Source organism: Leucoraja erinacea, chromosome 4 (assembly GCF_028641065.1).
Source record: "Leucoraja erinacea ecotype New England chromosome 4, Leri_hhj_1, whole genome shotgun sequence".
NCBI classification, from domain to species: domain Eukaryota; kingdom Metazoa; phylum Chordata; class Chondrichthyes; order Rajiformes; family Rajidae; genus Leucoraja; species Leucoraja erinaceus.
In genome coordinates, this window is record NC_073380.1 from 1,185,424 (window position 1) to 1,205,098 (window position 19,675).

Below are 19,675 nucleotides of genomic sequence, written 5' to 3' on the forward strand. Positions count from 1 at the left end.
TCTTTTTCTAAGTTTTTAAACAACCTTGTACATCTCAATTAAATATCCTATTCATCTCATGTTTCCCACATAAACATTTACTATTCTTGCACATATCCAAATGTTTTTTAAAGATTGTTATAGTACCTGCCCCAACTACCCCCTCTGACAGCTCATTCCATAAACCCACCGCCGTCTCTGTGAAAATGTTGACCCTGGGGTTCCAATTAAATTTTTCCCCTCTCACTTTAAAATCTATGTCTTCTGATTCTTGACTCAGACTCTGTGCATTCACCCTGTCTATTCCTCTCATGATCTATACACCTCTATAAGATTACCCCTCGGCCTCCTGTGGTTAAAGGAATAGAGTCCTAGCCTGCCCAAACTCTTCCTGCTGCACAGGCCCTCGAGTTCTGGAAAATCCTCGTAAATCTTCTCTGCACTCTTTACAGCTTAACAACATCCTTCCAATTGCAGGGTGGCCGAAACTGAACAAAATACTCCAAATGCAACCTCACCAACATGTTGTACATTCATAACATACCATTCTAACTTCTATGCTCAATACCCTGACTGATGAAGGCCAATTACCGAAAGCACCCTACCTATCTTGACCACCCTACCTGTCTATGATGCCACTTTCATGGAACAATGCACCTATACTCCTAGATCCTTCTGTTCTATAACACTCCCGAGGATCCTGCCATTCACTGTGAAAATCCTGCTCTAGTCTGACTTCCTAAAATGCACCACCTTGCAACTATCTGCATTAAAATCCATTAGCTATCACTCTGCCCACTTGCCCAGCTGAGCAAGATCGGGGGCATTAATGATAAGATTCAGGAAGTCATGATGCCACTTTATAGCACATTGGTTATTGCATGCAGTTCTGCTTACTCCATTACAGGGAGGATGTGGAGGCTTTGGATAGGGTGCAGCAGACGTCTACCAGAGTACTGCCTGGATTAGAGGGTATTGGTTAGACAAATTTGATTATTTTCTCTGGAGTGCTGAAAGATGAAGGGAGACCTAATAGAAGTATATAATATTATGAGAGGTATAGATTGGCCAGACAGTCAGAACATTTTTCCCATGCTGAGTATGACAAATGGAGGGCATAGTTTTAAGTTGAAAGGGGCAAAGTTTAAAGGAGATATACAGGGTATGTTTTTAACCAAGAGAATAAACAGCGCCCGGAAGGTGATGCCAAGGGTGGTAGTGGAGGCAGATATGTTTAAGATGAATTTGGAAGCAATGGAGGGTTGTGGATCATGTGCAGGTCGATGAGATTAATTTATGTTGGCATCATCTTTGGCACAGATATCGTGGGGCAAAGTGCCTGTTGCTGTGCTGTACTTCACTATGCTCTGTGTTCTAATGAAACGGTCTGCAGTGTCAATCTGCATCACTTACAATGTATTTCTTCACTCTATGGTTGCTTATTGTATTGACAGTATACAACCTAAATTAGGTGTCATCTGTCTCCAATGGTGATGGTGTGTGAAATCCTTTTGTAAGTTCGTGAGAGAACTGTCTCTCTCTGAGCTAGTGCTGATTAGAAACAGTGTCATTATCTATTGTCTTGTATTTAGATTTTCAAGCTGCTTCTAAATGTCCCCTTTTTCAGGCTTATGCAGCATTTTGCCTCTAAAGCAAAATGGCATTTATTGCACTGAGTCGTGCTCCAATGGAACGGTCACTTTTACAAATGGACGTTCCTGAAATGTCTGGCTTTTATCTCTGTGGAAATCATAATCCTATAAACCAACATGAGGCTCTGTGTTTCCTAATAGCTTAGAATGTGCTTTAATTCTACAAATCACAATTGATCAAATCTCTCAGTGTATGACTCTTCAGTTGGAACTACCATGATAGGATTTCCAGCTCAACCACTCACTATTTCAATTTTCTGATTGTGCATCCTGTATTTATAGCTTTCTCAAATGTCTGTACATTGAAGAACTATAGCTCCCGCACTGCTTCATTAAACGAGAGCTTTACCTTTCTGTGCAGCTACAAATTTCATAAAGTGTACACTCCACTTTAAAATTGCATATTTCAATCCCTCACTGCATGCAGCATTCAGTTGCTGAGGAGTCTCAGCACTGACTGGCACCCAAAAAAAAAAAATTGACCATGTACAAAATAAATCTTGTTACAACATGTTTCTCGGCTTGTACTCGCTAGAATTTAGAAGATTGAGGGGGGATCTTATAGAAACTTACAACATTCTTAAGGGGTTGGACAGGCTAGATGCAGGAAGATTCTTCCCGATATTGGGAAGTTTAAGGATAAGGGGGAAATCTTTTAGGACCGAGATGAGGAAAACATTTTTCACACAGAGAGTGGTGAATCTCTGGAATTCTCTGCCACAGAAGGGAGTTGAGGCCAGTTCATTGGCTATATTTAAGAGGGTGTTAGATGTGGCTAAAGGGATCAGGCGGTATGGAGAGAAGGCAGGTACAGGATACTGAGTTGGATGATCAGCCATGATCATATTGAATGGCGGTGCAGGCTCGAAGGGCCGAATGGCCTACTCCTGCACCTATTTTCTATGTTTCTATGTTTTTATGTTTCCTTTACCACCGGTACTTAGTTCTTTTAGATAGGCACATGGAAATGCAGTGAATGGAGGGATATGGATCGCGTGGTGGCTGAGGAGATTAGTTTAAATTGGAATTGTGTTTGGCATTACCACTGTGGGCTGAAGGGCCTGTGTCTGTGATGTTCAATGTTCCAAATAGGAGGTAAATGGTACCTGGTCAGTGGAGTATTTATGTCCATGCACCATCTTGCGATAGCTTGATTATTGTCCTCTTTGTGTAGGATATGAACAATTCACAAGATATTTCACACAATCTCAGGTTGTCAGTGAAACTCATTTGTGCGTGTGCCTGCGCTGTTCTTTAAATTAAGTTAAGTACAAAAGTAGGAAAAGCTCTGCTTCAATTATATAAGGCATCTGGCATACTATGTACAGGATCTTTCCGCATATATTAAGGGAGAATATTAATGCACAAGAGACAGTTCAGAGAAGGTTTCCTAGATCCATTCCTAAAATGTGCAGATTGTCTCGTGAGAAGGTTGGATAGACTAGCCTTTTATCCTCTCAAGCTGAAAAGAATGAGTGGGATTTGATTGATACATCTAAGATTCTGAGAGGTCGTGGCACGGTGAATGTGAAGAGGATGTTTCTTCTTGTGAGAATATCCTGAAGCTTAAAAACAAGATTCACCCATCTAAGACATAAATGAAGCAAAATACTTTCCCTCAGTGAGTTATGGGTCTTTGGAACTCATTTCCCCAAAGTACAGCCAAATACGTTTAAGGCAGAAGTAGATCAAATGAATAAATAAAAGTTGATAATATAACCATATAACCATATAACAATTACAGCACGGAAACAGGCCATCTCGGCTCTACAAGTCCGTGCCGAACAACTTTTTTCCCTTAGTCCCACTTGCCTGCACTCATACCATAACCCTCCATTCCCTTCTCATCCATAAGCCTATCAAATTTATTTTTAAATGATACCAACGAACCTGCCGCCACCACTTCCACTGGAAGCTCATTCCACACCGCTACCACTCTCTGAGTAAAGAAGTTCCCCCTCATGTTCCCCCTAAACTTCTGTCCCTTAATTCTGAAGTCATAGATAAGCAAGCGGAAAATATGGGTAGAATGGAATGCAGAGTGGAGGTAATGATTAGACAGTTTACAAAATGGCAAGATAGACACAAAGAACTGGAGTAACTCAGCGGGACGGGCAACATCTCTGGAGAGAAGGTATAGGTGACGTTTCGGGGCGAGACCCATCTTCAGACTGGTTAGGGATAAGGGAAACAGGAGATATAGACGGTGATGTGGAGAGATAAAGAACAATGAATGAAAGATAAGCAAAAAGTAACAATGATAAAGGAAACAGGCCAGTAAGTTGTTTGTAGGGCGAAAATGAGAAGCTAATGTGCCTTGGGTGGGGGAGGGATTAAGAGAGAAACCGTTCCCTCCGCAACTCCCTGGTTAACTCATCCCTTCCCACCCAAACCACCTTCCCCTGATTCCACAAAAGATGCAACACCTGTCCCTATACCTCCTCCCTTGACTATGTCCAGGGACCCTGACAGTCCTTTCAGATTACGCAGAGATTCACTTGCACCTCCTCCAACCTCATCTACTGTTTCCATTGTTCAAGATGTGGGCTCTTTATACATCGGCGAGACCAAACGCAGACTGGGCATCGTTTCACGGAACACCTTCACTCAGCCCGCGTGAACCAACCTGACCTCCCGGTTGCTGGGCACTTTAATTCTCCTTTCCATTCCTACACAGACCTCACTGTCCTTGTTCTCCTCCATTGTCAGAGTGAAGCTACATACAAATTGGAGGAACAGCAGCTCATATTTCGCTTGGGCAGCTTGCAGCCCAGTGGTATGAATATTGATTTATCTCACGTCGGATGGCCCTAGCATTCCCTCTCTCTCTCTCTCTATCCCTCCCCCACCCAAGTCACACTAGCTTCCCATTTTCACCCTACAAACAACTTACAATGGCTGCTTCCTTTATCATCAATACTTTTTTGCATATCTTTAATTCATTGTCTTTATCTCTCCACATCACCATTATATCTCTCGTATGCCTTATCCCTAACCAGTCCGAAGCAAAGATCTTTGGTCTGAAGAAGGGTCTCGATCTGAAATGTCACCCATTCCTTCTCTCCAGAGATGCTGCCTGTCCCGCTGAGTTATTCCAGCTTTTTTGTGTCTATCTTCGGTTTAAACCAGCATCTGCAGTTCCTTCTTACAATTTGGCAAAGCAGGCTCGAGAGGTTGCAGGTTCTGCAGTTACTCCCAATTCATAGATGTCCATTAACAAAGCATTGCTCAACGTGGACCCGATTCAGTTCAGCAAGTACAGGAATTAATAAGTGAACAGGCCCCTGCTAGCTCTGCAAATCACTATGAGTTTTCCAACAGAGCACGAGTCCTTCTAGAGCTCGTACTGCTAAACACCAGTTTGCACAAGTACTGATGAACCTTAATATCAGATCTTGATACTCACTAACCTTCTTCTAAAAGTGTCTCATCCATCTTTAGCCGTAATCCACCATGTCCAATCACATATTTACTCCTCCCACTCTATCTCTACAGTTCATCAACTGCCCAGAGCTCAGCAGATCATCAGCTACGCCTAAGTCCTACTGATCATGATTCCCTGCTGCTTTCCCAATTAGCAGATTGTGTCCGTAAACAGCCCCCACTAATCCTTGTAATAAAACTGCACAGCATCGTGAAATAGCAAACACCAGAGTACATATTTTGTAAGTTTCCAAAACTAAAGGAACAATTAGTTTTAGTGCAAAGGTAGACACAAATGCTGGAGAAACTCAGCGGGTGAGGCAGCATCTATCGAGCGAAGGAAATAGGAGACGTTTCGGGTCGAGACCCTTCTTACCTCATTAGTTTTAGCTCAGTCGGACTGTGTTAATCACAATCTAGTTCAGTTCCCTTCACACACTTCCAAAAGCAATGATTCAGCAACTTTTGCACAAATGTAATAGGTTTATCCAAAATTGTAAAACACAAAATCTGAATCTGTTATATAATTGTCAACACCTAGAATAATATGTAAATATTAAATATTGTGCTGGCACATATCTCCTTCAATTGTCCCATAATACAAGGGGTCCATTCAAATCTAACCGGGAAATATGTTGTGTGCCAGAAAAACGAATAGATCGCAAACAGAAGCAATTTTTTCAACTCTAAAGTTTGCATTTTTAAAGAAAAATCTGTGGACACACAAGCCGTGTGAGCAACTAATAAAGATAGCCAAATGTGAAAAAAATTAAGTTCAGTTTCCTCTGACAGCATCAAACAGAACTTTTTGTTACAGAATAAAACAATAGCATAATTGAAACAAGTTTTCATGGCCCCTCAGAAGGCATTGTTGGTTCACAGCACAAACCTTGCTTACAATCCATTCCTCTTATACTAGGATTTTTGATAAACAATGAATTTTAAATCCTCCTACACACATAGTACTGCAAAATTGACCTTTTAAAATCCATGTCCATACTATTGTATCCACACTTCTACTGAAAATGTTAGCATATTTACCCCATTGTTGATATCTAGGTTTCTTTTTTTTGTTTTAAAAGATCAGTGCAGTAGTTTTCATGTTCTAGCTGCAAAGTAAGTACAACAAAAAGCCCACAAAGATTCAGCAATATAGAACTTCTCACCAACAGAGAGCTGACAGCTGTCTTCGGAGAAGGAGAATCTGGCTGCTCTACTGCTCTGAGCCTCACCTCAGGCTTATCTACCCCACATCAGTTGTTGTCATGGTAATACTGTGTTTCCATGGCTTTTCCCCACTTCCAATTTGTCTCTTTCAAAATATTAATTATGGCCTGCAGACTTTTTTAAGAGTCTGGAAACTAAAGAATAGCATCTACCAGAGATTATGGCAGAAATAAACATTAAAACAATTTGTAATGCCTGACATTCTCAAGGATTTCTTGAGAAACCAATCACTATTATATTTTAAAAGAAATACATCAGTTGGATTTATTCCTTCATAAAAAGTTGTAATCATGGTCTGTGCAGAATGTTCCAGAAATCTGAACAGATTTGTAAATAGTAGTTTGCATTAAGTTGCTATTGACATGCAGATTGTCCATTTGATGGAAAGTGAAGGACAAAAAGTCTGGAAGATTCCTTAAATAACTAAATTTAATTGGAACAATAACCCTTAAACTGTTAGACGTCATTCACATTTGGCTGTCTTTATTTATTGCTCACTTGCTATGTGACCTTGGGATAGAAATTCATCGAAACAACCTGTCGACAAGGAGACACGTTGTTGAAAATCAGCTTAAACCAGATTAGAATAATTTTGCGCATTTATAACACATCGGCAAATTCGGCAGCCCATTTTGTTTGGTGGGATATTTTTTCCTCCTAACTTATTTCTTCCGATATAAAACTTTACTAAATTATGTCAATTGAAGTGCAATGCGCTGAAAATTGATTTCTATTTACTCATGGCACACCCAGGTTTCATAAAATCACAAAATAAAAGAAAGAATGTCTGAAAAACAAACATCAGGAGTCCTCGAGTCTGCTCCACCATTCGATAATTTTATGGCTGATCTGGCTGACAATCTCAACTGCGTATTCCCCACCTCTCCCTGTAACCTTTTACTCCCCAAAGAATGGTGAAAAAACTTATTTTGAAAGGTCATTCATCTGAAATGTTTTTTTGTTCTCCTTACAAATACTCACTAAAAACATAAATACTTGTAAAATCTTATGACTTACCCTTTGTTATGTCTCTTCCTCACAGCCATGTTGTCTCCATTGAAATGTGAGAACTAATCCAAACTGGTGCAGGATCAATGAGCAAATGCATGCTTCCATGTCAGCACTTAGTAGAGGTGGATTCACCAGCAGGAACCAGCTGCCAACATTTTCGGCATATCCATCATCAGATATGCATATGCCTATTCCTGAACTTGGTGGTCAACTAAATGCCAGTGGTTCAGGATGAAATTGCTGCTGCCAAAACAATCTCCCTCACTGTCATTTTCATGGGTGTTTGATTCGGGATGAGGGTTTGGAGCAGAGTGCTCTGACAGTAATTTGGCTCCAGAGGGAAGGCCTGAACGTTATTTGTAATGTGATGATCAGTATTTGTCAGGAGGCATCCTCCTCTGAGTCTATCGCCTCTTCTTTTATGGTTGAAGGTTTTACAGTCAAGACAGCAGATGGCATCCAGCAATTGAAGCAGTGCAGCTTGGGTTCACGAGATTGATCCCTGGGATGACGGGACTGTCATATGAGGAAAGATTGAAAAGACTAGGCTGGAGTTTAGAAGGATGAGGGGAGATCTTATAGAAACATATAAAATTGTAAAAGGACTGGACAAGCTAGACGCAGGAAAAATGTTCCCAATGTTTGGCGAGCCCAGAACCAGGGGCCACAGTCTTAGAATAAAGGGGAGGTCATTTAAGAGGTGAGAAAAAAAAAATTTCACCCAGAGAGTTGTGAATTTATGGAATTCACTGCCACAGAAGGCAGTGGAGGCCAAATCACTGGATGGGTTTAAGAGAGAGTTAGATAGAGCTCTAGGGGCTAGTGGAGTCAAGGGATATGGGGAGAAGGCATGCACGGTTATTGATAGGGAACGATCAGTAGGTAGAAATGTTTTACCTGGCTCATCCCGGCCACAGTCCCTGTCTGCCTATACATACCTGGTCTAGAAGCCAATGCTAATGTCACAGATTCACTACACTTACTGTAGGTTATGAGTGGTAAAGCTTAGCAAAGCCAAGAATTATGCCTGAACCTCATCTAATGGACTGTGTTCATACCTTGGTCCTGGAGTGTCCTATTGATATTGGTATTGGTTTATTATTGTCACGTGTACTGAGGTTCAGTGAAATGTTTATTTGAGTGCTAACACAAATGGAAAAATACCAGTGTGCAGAATATGGTGTTACAGTATTTATAGTATTACAAATACAGATAAAGAAGAGCAAGGTCTGCACTGAGAGAGGTTGATAAATTGGAACTAACCCTAGTATATGGGAGGACCATTCAGTAGAGTAATGCAGTAGGACTGGAGCGGCGATGTCCCAAGAGCTAATCCAAAATCTGCAAAATTTGTGTTTTTACTCTCAATTTACTCGCTTTCATCCAGAACAGACATAGAGAGTTTTACAATTCTCAGGGATAGAGACCATGCACTAACTTTCTATTACTCATTCTGCCCAGTATTCACTTGTTGATTTCAGCAGCACTGAAATAATGGTGGGACACTTTAAAAACAAACAATTCCAATTCCAACTATCTCAAACAAAGAATCAATATTCACGTTGTGGTCCCAATAGTTTCTTTATTAGGTAAAGGTAGGATTACACCTATTTCTTAGTTATCTCAGTTGGTCTACTGGAGTGTTTTAATGCCTCAATAGGGTATCTACATGTTGTAGAATTGTACAATCATATCTTATATAATTATTTAAGTTTAGAACATAGAAACATAGAAATTAGGTGCAGGAGTAGGCCATTCGGCCCTTCGAGCCTGCACCGCCATTCAATATGATCATGGCTGATCATCCAACTCAGTATCCCGTACCTGCCTTCTCTCCATACCCTCTGATCCCCTTAGCCACAAGGGCCACATCCAACTCCCTCTTAAATATAGCCAATGAACTGGCCTCGACTACCTTCTGCGGCAGAGAGTTCCAGAGATTCACCACTCTCTGTGTGAAAAAAGTTCTTCTCATCTCGGTTTTAAAGGATTTCCCCCTTATCCTTAAGCTGTGACCCCTTGTCCTGGACTTCCCCAACATAGGGAGCAATCTTCCTGCATCTAGCCTGTCCAACCCCTTAAGAATTTTGTAAGTTTCTATAAGATCCCCTCTCAATCTCCTAAATTCTAGAGAGTATAAACCAAGTCTATCCAGTCTTTCTTCATAAGACAGTCCTGACATCCCAGGAATCAGTCTGGTGAACCTTCTCTGCACTCCCTCTATGGCAATAATGTCCTTCCTCAGATTTGGAGACCAAAACTGTACACAATACTCCAGGTGTGCTCTCACCAAGACCCTGTACAACTGCAGTAGAACCTCCCTGCCCCTATACTCAAATACTCAAATCATTTTAGGTAATAAAAATTACCTAAAAATTTTAGGTAATAAAAATACAGTAGAAATCCTTCTAATTCTACTTCTAAATAATTTTCATGGAGAATTATTCTGTAAATACATCCTATTTCATTTCTTACACATGCAGGATCAGATTCAGATAAGTTCTTAAAGGTTCCAAATTAATGTAAGAAAATATTAGCTTAGATTTGCAAGGGGCTTTAACGGTGCCACCGAACTCCAGGAATCTGTGCTCCAACAGGCAACTTGGATTACTGAGCAACTTCCCAGGGGAGCAGTGATGGCTCGGCAGAGAGCGGATCTTTCAGGATAGATGATCCCATTACCAAAGCTTTGCCTGTGCCACATCATGTGAGATTGCATTCTTTGATGCCAAATTACCTAGGCGCGGAGCCCATGGAAGACATCAGACATCTGCAGCTCATATACGGAAAGTTTGCCGGCTCAAGTAACAAGCTGCCAGGGACAAATACTATGTCAGAGCAGCACCATGCAGGCCAAATTACAGTACATAGAACACAGACATTAGGATGTGCAGAGGTTAATTAATGGATAACTACATCAATAAGCACGGATGTGCATGTACAGAGTGGAATGGAGCTTTGGTGGTCAACCTGAAGGAGGGCGGATCAGCGAGGTCAGATGAAGCTGAGAACTTTAATATAATGACAATATACAGTATCTTCATATGCATGCATTAATGGCAGATCAGTCATTGGTGATCTCCCTAAATGGCTTTGAGCAGATGGTGGTGAGCCACCTTTTTGAGCAATCACTGTGATTGTGATGAGGTTTTTCCTGCTGTCAAGTGAGCAGTCCAAACATGTTAGCCCATTGCAATGGAGAAGTGCAAATATATTTAAACATAGGATGGTGCACATCGTGGAGGCGATTTTGCAGCTGGTGGCATAGTCTGCATGTTACTGCTGCCCTTGACCTCATTGATAATGAAAGTCATAGGTTTTGCAGTAAAGTCAAACAAAACCGTAACAAGTTACAGCAAAGTATTTTGTGGATGACGATATGTTGGTGGTGGAGGGAGAAAATGTTTATGATGGAAGGAGGAAGTGTAAGGTGGCAAATCAAGAGGACTGGATGATACTAAGCTTCTACAATGCTGTCATTGCAGGGAAGTGGGAGTTGTTTCATCATTTTCTTTACTCAGAGAGTGGTGGCTGTGTGGAATGAGCTTCCAGTGAAGGTGGTGGAGGCAGGTTCGTTTTTATCATTTAAAAATAAATTGGATAGTTATATGGACGGGAAAGGTATGGAGGATTATGGTCTGAGCGCAGGTGTATGGGACTAGGGGAGAATACGTGTTCGGCACGGACTAGAAGGGTCGAGATGGCCTGTTTCCGTGCTGTAATTGTTATATGGTTATATGGTTATAATCCCAACTTGTCCATTAAAAAATGAGGGAAATAGTTTGAAGTGTCAGGAGTGTAATATCTTACATAGAAACATAGAAACATAGAAAATAGGTGCAGGAGTAGGCCATTCGGCCCTTCGAGCCTGCACCGCCATTCAATATGATCATGGCTGATCATCCAACTCAGTATCCTGTACCTGCCTTCTCTCCATACCCCCTGATCCCTTTAGCCACAAGGGCCACATCTAACTCCCTCTTAAATATAGCCAATGAACTGGCATCAACTACCTTCTGTGGCAGAGAGTTCCAGAGACTCACCACCATCTTGCTACAGAACACCCAAACTGTAGCATGGTCTTGCATGCATGCTAGCTTTCTACCTATTCGAGATATATTTCTGAATAGTGATGTCAAAATCTTGCTGTTATGGATCTGGTGTTGTTAATACCATTGAACATTAAGGATGGGAGCAGTAGTGTGTCTGGTCAGACACTGCATTGTTGAAAATGCTTGCCCCACACTAGTTTATTTGCATTTTAAATGCCACTTGTCAGCTCAAGCTTGATATTATCTAGCTCATGCTCATGCTGGATAATACAATAGACAATAGACAATAGGTGCAGGTGTAGGCCATTCGGCCCTTCGAGCCAGCACCGCCATTCAATGTGATCCAACAAAGTTCCTGGAACAGCATTTAATATTCTAGCTAAACAGATTGCAGCTTTTTAGATCCAACACCGTTCAAAAATTCCAGATAATCAGCAAATTCAGTCTTGTTTTTCTTCTCTCTGATAAGTTCAGACATTTTTTCTTCCCTTCTATTTATTCCTCTCTCAGAATCATTTTTGTTCATTGGCCTTTATTACCCTGTTGTGGGCCTGTCCCGTGACTCTTTAGGCGACTGCAGGTACTAGTTTCAATGGAAGTCACCTACAACACCTGCCGCCAAACTACGACAACACCCACGACAACCTACAACAACAGAAATTGCCCACACTGTCACCGAAAAATTTTCAACATGTTGAAAATTTTGTGCCAGTTGCCTGTAGTTGCCCAAAAAGTGGGACAGGCCCATCAGGTGATTTTTTTCGGCGACTGTCATAGTCGTAGCAGGTCGCCAAAAAAATGGGGACTGGACCACTCCTATGACAATGTCTACAACAACCTACCACCGAGTCGACGTCAAGCTATGGCAACCTACCGACAACCAGCAACCCATTAGGATGTCCACCTACAACCACACCTACGACAACCTACGTCCACCCGCAACAAGCTACGACAAGGTACGACCATGTCGGCGACAACAGAAGACAACTTAAGACAATTCAGTCACCAGTACCTGTCGCCAGTTGATGTAGGTAGTCGCCAATGGAATTCACCGAAGTCAGCACCGGCGACAACCCACGTCACCAGGCACCAACCTACGTCATCCTGGCGGCAATCTTCAACAGCACATACGTCAGGAGAAGTCAAGCTACACTCACGCTCATCGGCATCAAGCCAACTGGCGCCGACTGTTGATGAAAAGTTTTGAACATTTCAAATTCCAGCGGCGAGCAGAGAACGCTACGATTCTTTGGGCCACTGAGGACATTACTCATGACCATACAGGCGACACCATGTGGCGACTGCCTGGTCACCTGTAACTCGCCTAAAAAATCGCCTAAGTGCGACAGGCCCTTTAGTTGGCATAGGCACTAGTTGTATCATTCAGTATGTCCTTCTTTCGTTCCTATGACCTTCCTTTTGTTTGTTCTTTCTGCTCCACTACTACCCCCCCCCACCCCACCCCCCTTTCTCCATAACTTTTTTTTCAAATCTAATTTAAATTTATTAACCTGAATTTTCAATTCTATATCTCTCTCTGTAGATGTTACCTGACCAGTATTTTTTGTTTCCATTCTATAAAGATTTGCCAATGCTTCCTTATTCATTAACTCAATGATTCATTTACAAATTATGGCATCTCATACACTTTTTTTACTTTATTCTCCAATTACCATGCCACTCTCAGCATGTACTCCTAGACCTCTCTCTTTCCTGCATCCCTTTTAGAATCATGTCCTTGGTTCTTCTGAAGAAGGGTCTTGACCCGAAACGTCACCACTACCTTCTCTCCAGAGATGCTGCCTGTCCCGCTGAGTTACTCCAGCATTTTGTACCTTGCTTGTTGTTGTTGTTTTTAACAAATTTTAACACCTCAGTTAGAAACATAGAAATTAGGTGCAGGAGTAGGCCATTCGGTCCTTCGAGCCTGCATCGCCATTCAATATGATCATGGCTGATCATCCAACTCAGTATCCCGTACCTGCCTTCTCTCCATACCCACTGATCCCCTTAGCCACAAGGGCCACATCTAACTCCCTCTTAAATATAGCCAATGAACTGGCCTCGACTACCTTCTGCGGCAGAGAGTTCCAGAGACTCACCACTCTCTGTGTGAAAAAAGTTCTTCTCATCTCGGTTTTAAAGGATTTCCCCCTTATCCTTAAGCTGTGACCCCTTGTCCTGGACTTCCTCAACATCGGGAGCAATCTTCTTGCATCTAGCCTGTCCAACCCCTTAAGAATTTTGTAAGTTTCTATAAGATCCCCTCTCAATCTCCTAAATTCTAGAGAGTACAAACCAAGTCTATCCAGTCTTTCTTCATAAGACAGTCCTGCCATCCCAGGAATCAGTCTGGTGAACCTTCTCTGCACTCCCTCTATAGCAATAATGTCCTTCCTCAGATTTGGAGACCAAAACTGTACGCAATACTCCAGGTGTGGTCTCACCAAGACCCTGTACAACTGCAGTAGAACCTCCCTGCTCGTATACTCAAATCCTTTTGCTATGAAAGCTACCATACCATTCGCTTTCTTCACTGCCTGCTGCACCTGCATGCCTACTTTCAATGACTGGTGTACCATGACACCCAGGTCTCGCTGCATCTCCCCTTTTCCTAGTCGGCCACCATTTAGATAATAGTCTGCTTTCCTGTTTTTGCCACCAAAACCACAGTTCTTCATATTAAACTTTATTTGTGTCGTGTCCAGCAACCTATCTATATCCTCTGGAGGTCTGTTTAACCGCTCCACATATTTTAGCGTGTTTCAGGTTTTGCATTCCTCCCATGTCCTAAACAAGTCCATGTAAGCTCTCCCTTTCAGAGTATGTTCACCTTCTATATATTGTTGTTCTCTACCCACGTTCTGCCGTCAGATTAGTTTAGATGTTCCCAAAATACCCTTGTTCGAAAAACATTCAAAAATTCTGGATTCACGACACTTGGAGGAAGAGATTTCCAAAGCTTCATGACAGTCTGATACAAAAGAACTTATCTATTTTAAATGTTTGCCACCTTATTTTTGTAAAAGAAATCCAGCAACCATCCAACTGCCAGATAACATTTTAAAAAATAAGATGTTTCATTTCCTTGAACCTTTTTATCATATTTTCCTCGTCTTCAAAGTACCATTGCATCAGGCTAAAGAGCATAATTTACACACCTTTGATATTAAAACCGCAGATTCATGTAAGAGACAACTAAATGCCCCTAAGATGGAAATTTAACATGATTCCAGATTTCTCATCAATTTTAAAGTATGTAAGTGTTTAAACCGTATGTGGACTTGAGTTTTACAAATGAACAATCAATTAAATGGTATCTGTATCGGCACCTCACCTGCTCCTGGCTTTCCAGTTTCAGGTGCACCCAAAATGTCAACCAAGGGCCAGATATGAAAATCACACTTTTACCGTTCAATATTCTTGTATTTTGTTTCTGAATCTACCAGAAGAGCCTTCACTATGTTTACTACCGTTGATTAGTCAGAGGATATAGTATAACCATTCCTGGATTCTCAGCTCTCCTCCCGGTAGCCAGTTTGGGATTAATTGATGTGGAAAATCAATTTGGATGCTTCATGCCCAGATGCTGATGTAAAATGATACCAGTGGAAATCCGAGATTTTAGATTTTTTCCAGCTGACCCATTGAACCTGGTGTAACCAGCCCGAGCACTTTATTCTTTAGGCCGGCAGTCAGGTCAAACAGTAGGTCTCTCTGCATTTCATTTTGATCAAGGAAATGTATCAATTTACTACTTATAACATTTTCCTATTGTTGTTGACCATTATCAAATAAAAAATAATGCAAATTTTTCTTTACATATTTTTGTTCCAATGTAAACATTTTTCATAGATTCCAAGTAGTAATAAATGATGTAGATTAGACCACAGCAATCTTTGGTACCAAAGCTCCACTATGTTGCTGTCATTCTCAGACTTATTTCCATTGAGATTATGAAATAGTTCAATTAATTACTTTAGAAACATAGAAACATAGAAAATAGGTGCAGGAGGAGGCCATTCGGCCATTCCTAGTGATCATGCTGATCGTCCCCAATCATCACTTTGTATGCTTAAGTCATTTTGTTCTCTTCAACCTCGTTTTTAAACACAATATTTTTTTACAGCTAGTGTAACTAAGAGGATTAGCATTAAAAAAATTGCAGGTTGTTTATCCATGCATTCGATTCACTTTGATATGAAATCTTGCAATTTTCCTGCAATGTCTGAAATACAAAATACTCCACATCTGATGTCAATTTTTTCTCTTATCACTGCGGGCGACCTGGTTTTGGAACTCTCTCGCTGTAAACGGCAGTGGAGGCAGAGTCTTTGAATATTTTAAAACCAGAGATAGATAACAGAAAAGCATGGGAGTGAAAGGTTACCATAGGGAGACAGAGACGTGGAGTCGACGTAACAAACAGATCAGTCGTGACCTTATTAAATGGCAGAGCAGACTTGAGGAGCTGAATGGTTTATTCCTCTTCCTGATTCATATGCTTGTACATTCAGAACATTTCACACAACGTATGCATATTTACTCTGGTGTGATTATAATTAGTGTTTTTGCAAAAATTAAATGCGTAATCAAAAACTTTTTTTCATGAACCACTCCAATTGTGTTGTGTAAAAGGGCCTGTCCCACGGGCATGCGACCTGCATGCGGCAAGCGCGACCAAACCGGAAGCGGAGGCCGCGTGGGGGCCGCGCGGAGGTCGAGTGATCCCCGTACAGGGCCGGTCCCACCAGCATGCGCCTGCATGCGGCAAGCACGACCAAACCGGAAGCAGGGGCTGCGCGGAGGTCGAGTGAGTGATGTGAAGTTCGAGCGAAGTCCACGGGAAGTACAAGCGTAACGTATGGTGTTAAGACGCTGCGTACGGCATAGAGACGCTGCACACGCCCATTGAGGCGGCTGCGTGCCGGCAGGCCGTTGCCGCGTGGAAATTTTGAACACAGTCAGTTTTTTGGAGCCCCGCGCGATGTCGGGACCAGCTCCATACGGCTCCAGAGATCGAAGTATCGTGGGACAGGCCATTAAGAATCTAATTGTATTGTCTCTGGAGTTTCATTAATACAGCTGTAAATGGGTTCAACACAAAACACAAAAATCTTTTAATAAGGAAGTTCAGCCTTTCATCTGAACATAATCTAAACTCTGAAAATTACTGCTATAAAAATTATACAGAACCTATTCCTTGTTATAGTGGCTTTCAGGTTTGTTTCATAGTAAATTCATAATTGTACATTCAAAGCTTTCAAAATGGTCTATGTAATGTTGCCAAAGATAGATAAAAGAACATTTTAAAAGCTTCAAATTCCCTTCTTATATACCATAAGACGAACTTTACTGCGGTTTAGGTTGAACACCAGTTTTCTAGCGACTGATGGTCCGCCCCCCAACTCCACTTCCCCCTATAATCTAGACAAAATTACGAGTGTAATTGTCTGTCAACCATCATTTGCCGTTGTAGGCAATAACACGCACCACTCCCTCCGCTATTACTGATGACTGAAGATGATGGTTGATAAAAGGACACAAAGTGCTAGAGTAATTCAGCGGATCAGGATCTCTGGAGAACATGGATAGGTCTCATCTGGACCCGTCAACAACAACAATCAACAATCAGTTTTATTCGTCACATTGCACATAAAGTGCAAGTGAAATGAATTTGTCAGCAGCGGTACAATGATAATGAACACACAATACACAATAAAAATTTAACACAAACATCCACCACAGCATTCAACACTGTGGTGGAAGGCACAAAATTTGGCCAGCCCTCCTCCATTTCCCCCCGTGCTTGGGACCAGAGTCCAGAGTCAGTCCAGGATTGGCTCTTCCCCACCGGAGGCCGCGGCTTTAGGTTGGTGTAGGCCGCAGACCGGCGGTCGATGATTTAAAGTCCCCGCCACAGCCAGAAGCATCGCAGACCGCAGGGCCGGCGGTCGAAACTCCCCTCTAGGGGTGATGGTAAGTCCACGCCGGGTCAGCGGTAGAAGTTGGCCGGGGGCCGGCGGTGGAAGCTCCTCCTTCTCCCGGGTCGCCCATGAGGGATCCCGGGCTGCGGACGCCGTGCCAGCTGAAACTCTGCAGACCGCGGCTTTAGGCTGCCGGCTGCCGCAGGCCAGCGAAACGGAGCGCTCCCCTCCGGTGAGCCCCAGCGAGGGCTCGCCCGCTCCATGCCGAGAGTCCACGCTGCGTTCGCCGCTGAAGCCCCGGGCGCGTCTCCGGGAAAGGCCGCCCGATCCTTGTTGTTAGGCCACGGTGAGGCGACCTGGAAAAAGTCACCTTTCCATGGAGGAGGTAACCAAAACGGTTTCCCCCCTCAACCCCCCCACACAAGATACACAAAGAAACATAAAAAACACATACTTTAAAACATACTAAAAAAACGAAAAATGTTGAAATAAAATGGACACGCTGCTGACAGGGCGCCGGCTTGCAGCGCCCCCACCGAGACTGATTCAGTTAGCCGAGTTACTCCAGCACTTTGTGTTTGTAAATAAGCAAGCTGCACAATCTGTACCCATATTATAACGGTACAGCAGGTCGTTAGTTGTTAGTTCATCGTTACCACTTCCAAGACTGACCAGTGTAGGAAGTGGGTTCAGTATGAATCATACAGTAAGATGGGGTTAGTGCTGCTATTCTACTGTGATTGGTTCACATGCAATAACCAATCTACATCCTTCCCCGTAAAGAGCGAATATAGTTAAACACACATGCAGCTAGAATTCAAACATACTCGCCATATCTGTCAGGCGGTCTACTAATGCAGCCCGAATGCGTACGGACCAAGCCCTCTCCCCCTTCGCCAGAAAAGTTAGAGGGAGGAGGTGAACCCGGAAGTGAGAAAGCATCAGGGGACACTTGTGGTGACCGAAAATCATTTTTTACACAGAGGCCCAGGAACCGTTGGAGCGAGTGGAGGAGGGTCAGGGCTGTGAGTATTTAAATCGAGTGCGGGGCTTGCTTTCACAGAGGCTCAGGAACCGTTGGAGCGAGTGGAGGAGAGTCAGGCTGTGAGTGTTTAAATCGAGCGCGGGGCTTGCTTTCACAGAGGCCCGGGAACCGTTGGAGCGAGTGGAGGAGGGTCAGGGCTGTGAGTATTTAAATCGAGCGCGGGGCTTGCTTTCACAGAGGCCCGGGAACCGTTGGAGCGAGTGGAGGAGGGTCAGGGCTTTTACCGAAATCTGTAACGTTCCACACTTCATAGGGAGGGTTCTGGTGGAAGCCGCTGATTGGTGGAAGCAGACTAGAGGAAGCAGCTGATTGGGTGCAACCTCAGGTTAGCATTTCTGCTTTCTGGTTAAAGGTACAGTGCTTTAGTAAAGGTACAGTGAGCCAAGGGTACAGTGGGCTAAAGGTACAGTGCTTTAGTAAAGGTACAGTGAGCTAAGGGTACAGTGCTTTAGTAAAGGTACAGTGAGCCAAGGGTACAGTGGACTAAAGGTGTGCTTTAGTAAAGGTACAGTGCTTTTTGTTTATATAATAAAGGTACAGTTTAAAGGTCAAGAGGGAGCAGCTGTTGTGAGTCAGATACCTGCTGATTTCTCCCAGCAGTTTCTATTGTATTATACTTGTATCGGATCCTGGGTAAGGCGGGAGAATGACAGCCAGAGCAGTGTACTGTTCTGGATGTCAGATGTGGGAGGTCATGGTGTCGGATGGCCCTCCAGACGTCCACATCTGCACCAGGTGCATCGACATGGGGCTCCTAAGGGACCGTATTAGGATCCTGGAGCAGCAGCTCGATGACCTCTGTCTGTTTAGGGAGAGTGAGGAGGTCATAGAGAGGAGTTATAGGGAGGTGGTCACTCCAAAACCACGGGAGACCGACATGTGGGTCACGCTAAGGAAGGGCAAAGGGCAGAGGCAGGGATGAGTGAGTACTCCAATGTCGGTACACCTCGCAAATAAGTACTCCTGTTTGAGTACGGATGGGGGTGACAGCCTACCCGGGGGTAGTGACAGCGGACGGGCCTCCAGCACAGAGACCGGCCCTGTTGCCCCGAAATGTAGGGAAAAAAGAAGAGGGCAATAGTAATTGGGGACTCTATTGTTAGGGGGTCGGATAGGCGATTCTGTGGACGCAGTCGGGAGACCAGGATGGTGGTCTGCCTCCCTGGTGCCAAGGTCTCGGACGTGTCACAACGCATCCAAGATATCCTGAAATCAGAGGGAGAGGAGCCTGAGGTCGTGGTACATATAGGTACCAATGACATAGGTTAAAAAAAGGGAAGAGGTCCTGAAGGGACGATTTAGGGAGTTTGGAGGAGAGTTAAGGAAAATGACCAAAAAGGTAACAATCTCAGGATTACT

At 43.1% G+C, this 19,675-nt stretch overlaps 1 protein-coding gene across 5 annotated transcripts in view; it reads right to left on the minus strand.

The window, feature by feature from the left end:
* ppp1r17 (protein phosphatase 1 regulatory subunit 17) overlaps positions 1-7,432 on the minus strand; it is a 64,813-nt gene extending 57,381 nt beyond the window's left edge. The window contains exon 1 of one of the 5 annotated variants that reach the window (XM_055633495.1): positions 7,299-7,432. The gene's annotated coding sequence lies outside the window, so the exon portion shown is untranslated. Of the gene's footprint in view, positions 1-5,041; positions 5,062-5,430; positions 5,482-6,095; positions 6,329-7,298 lie in introns of those variants that run through there. The other 4 variants (XM_055633494.1, XM_055633496.1, XM_055633498.1 and 1 more) reach the window with 4 other exon arrangements.
* Between the last annotated feature and the right edge of the window lie 12,243 nt (positions 7,433-19,675).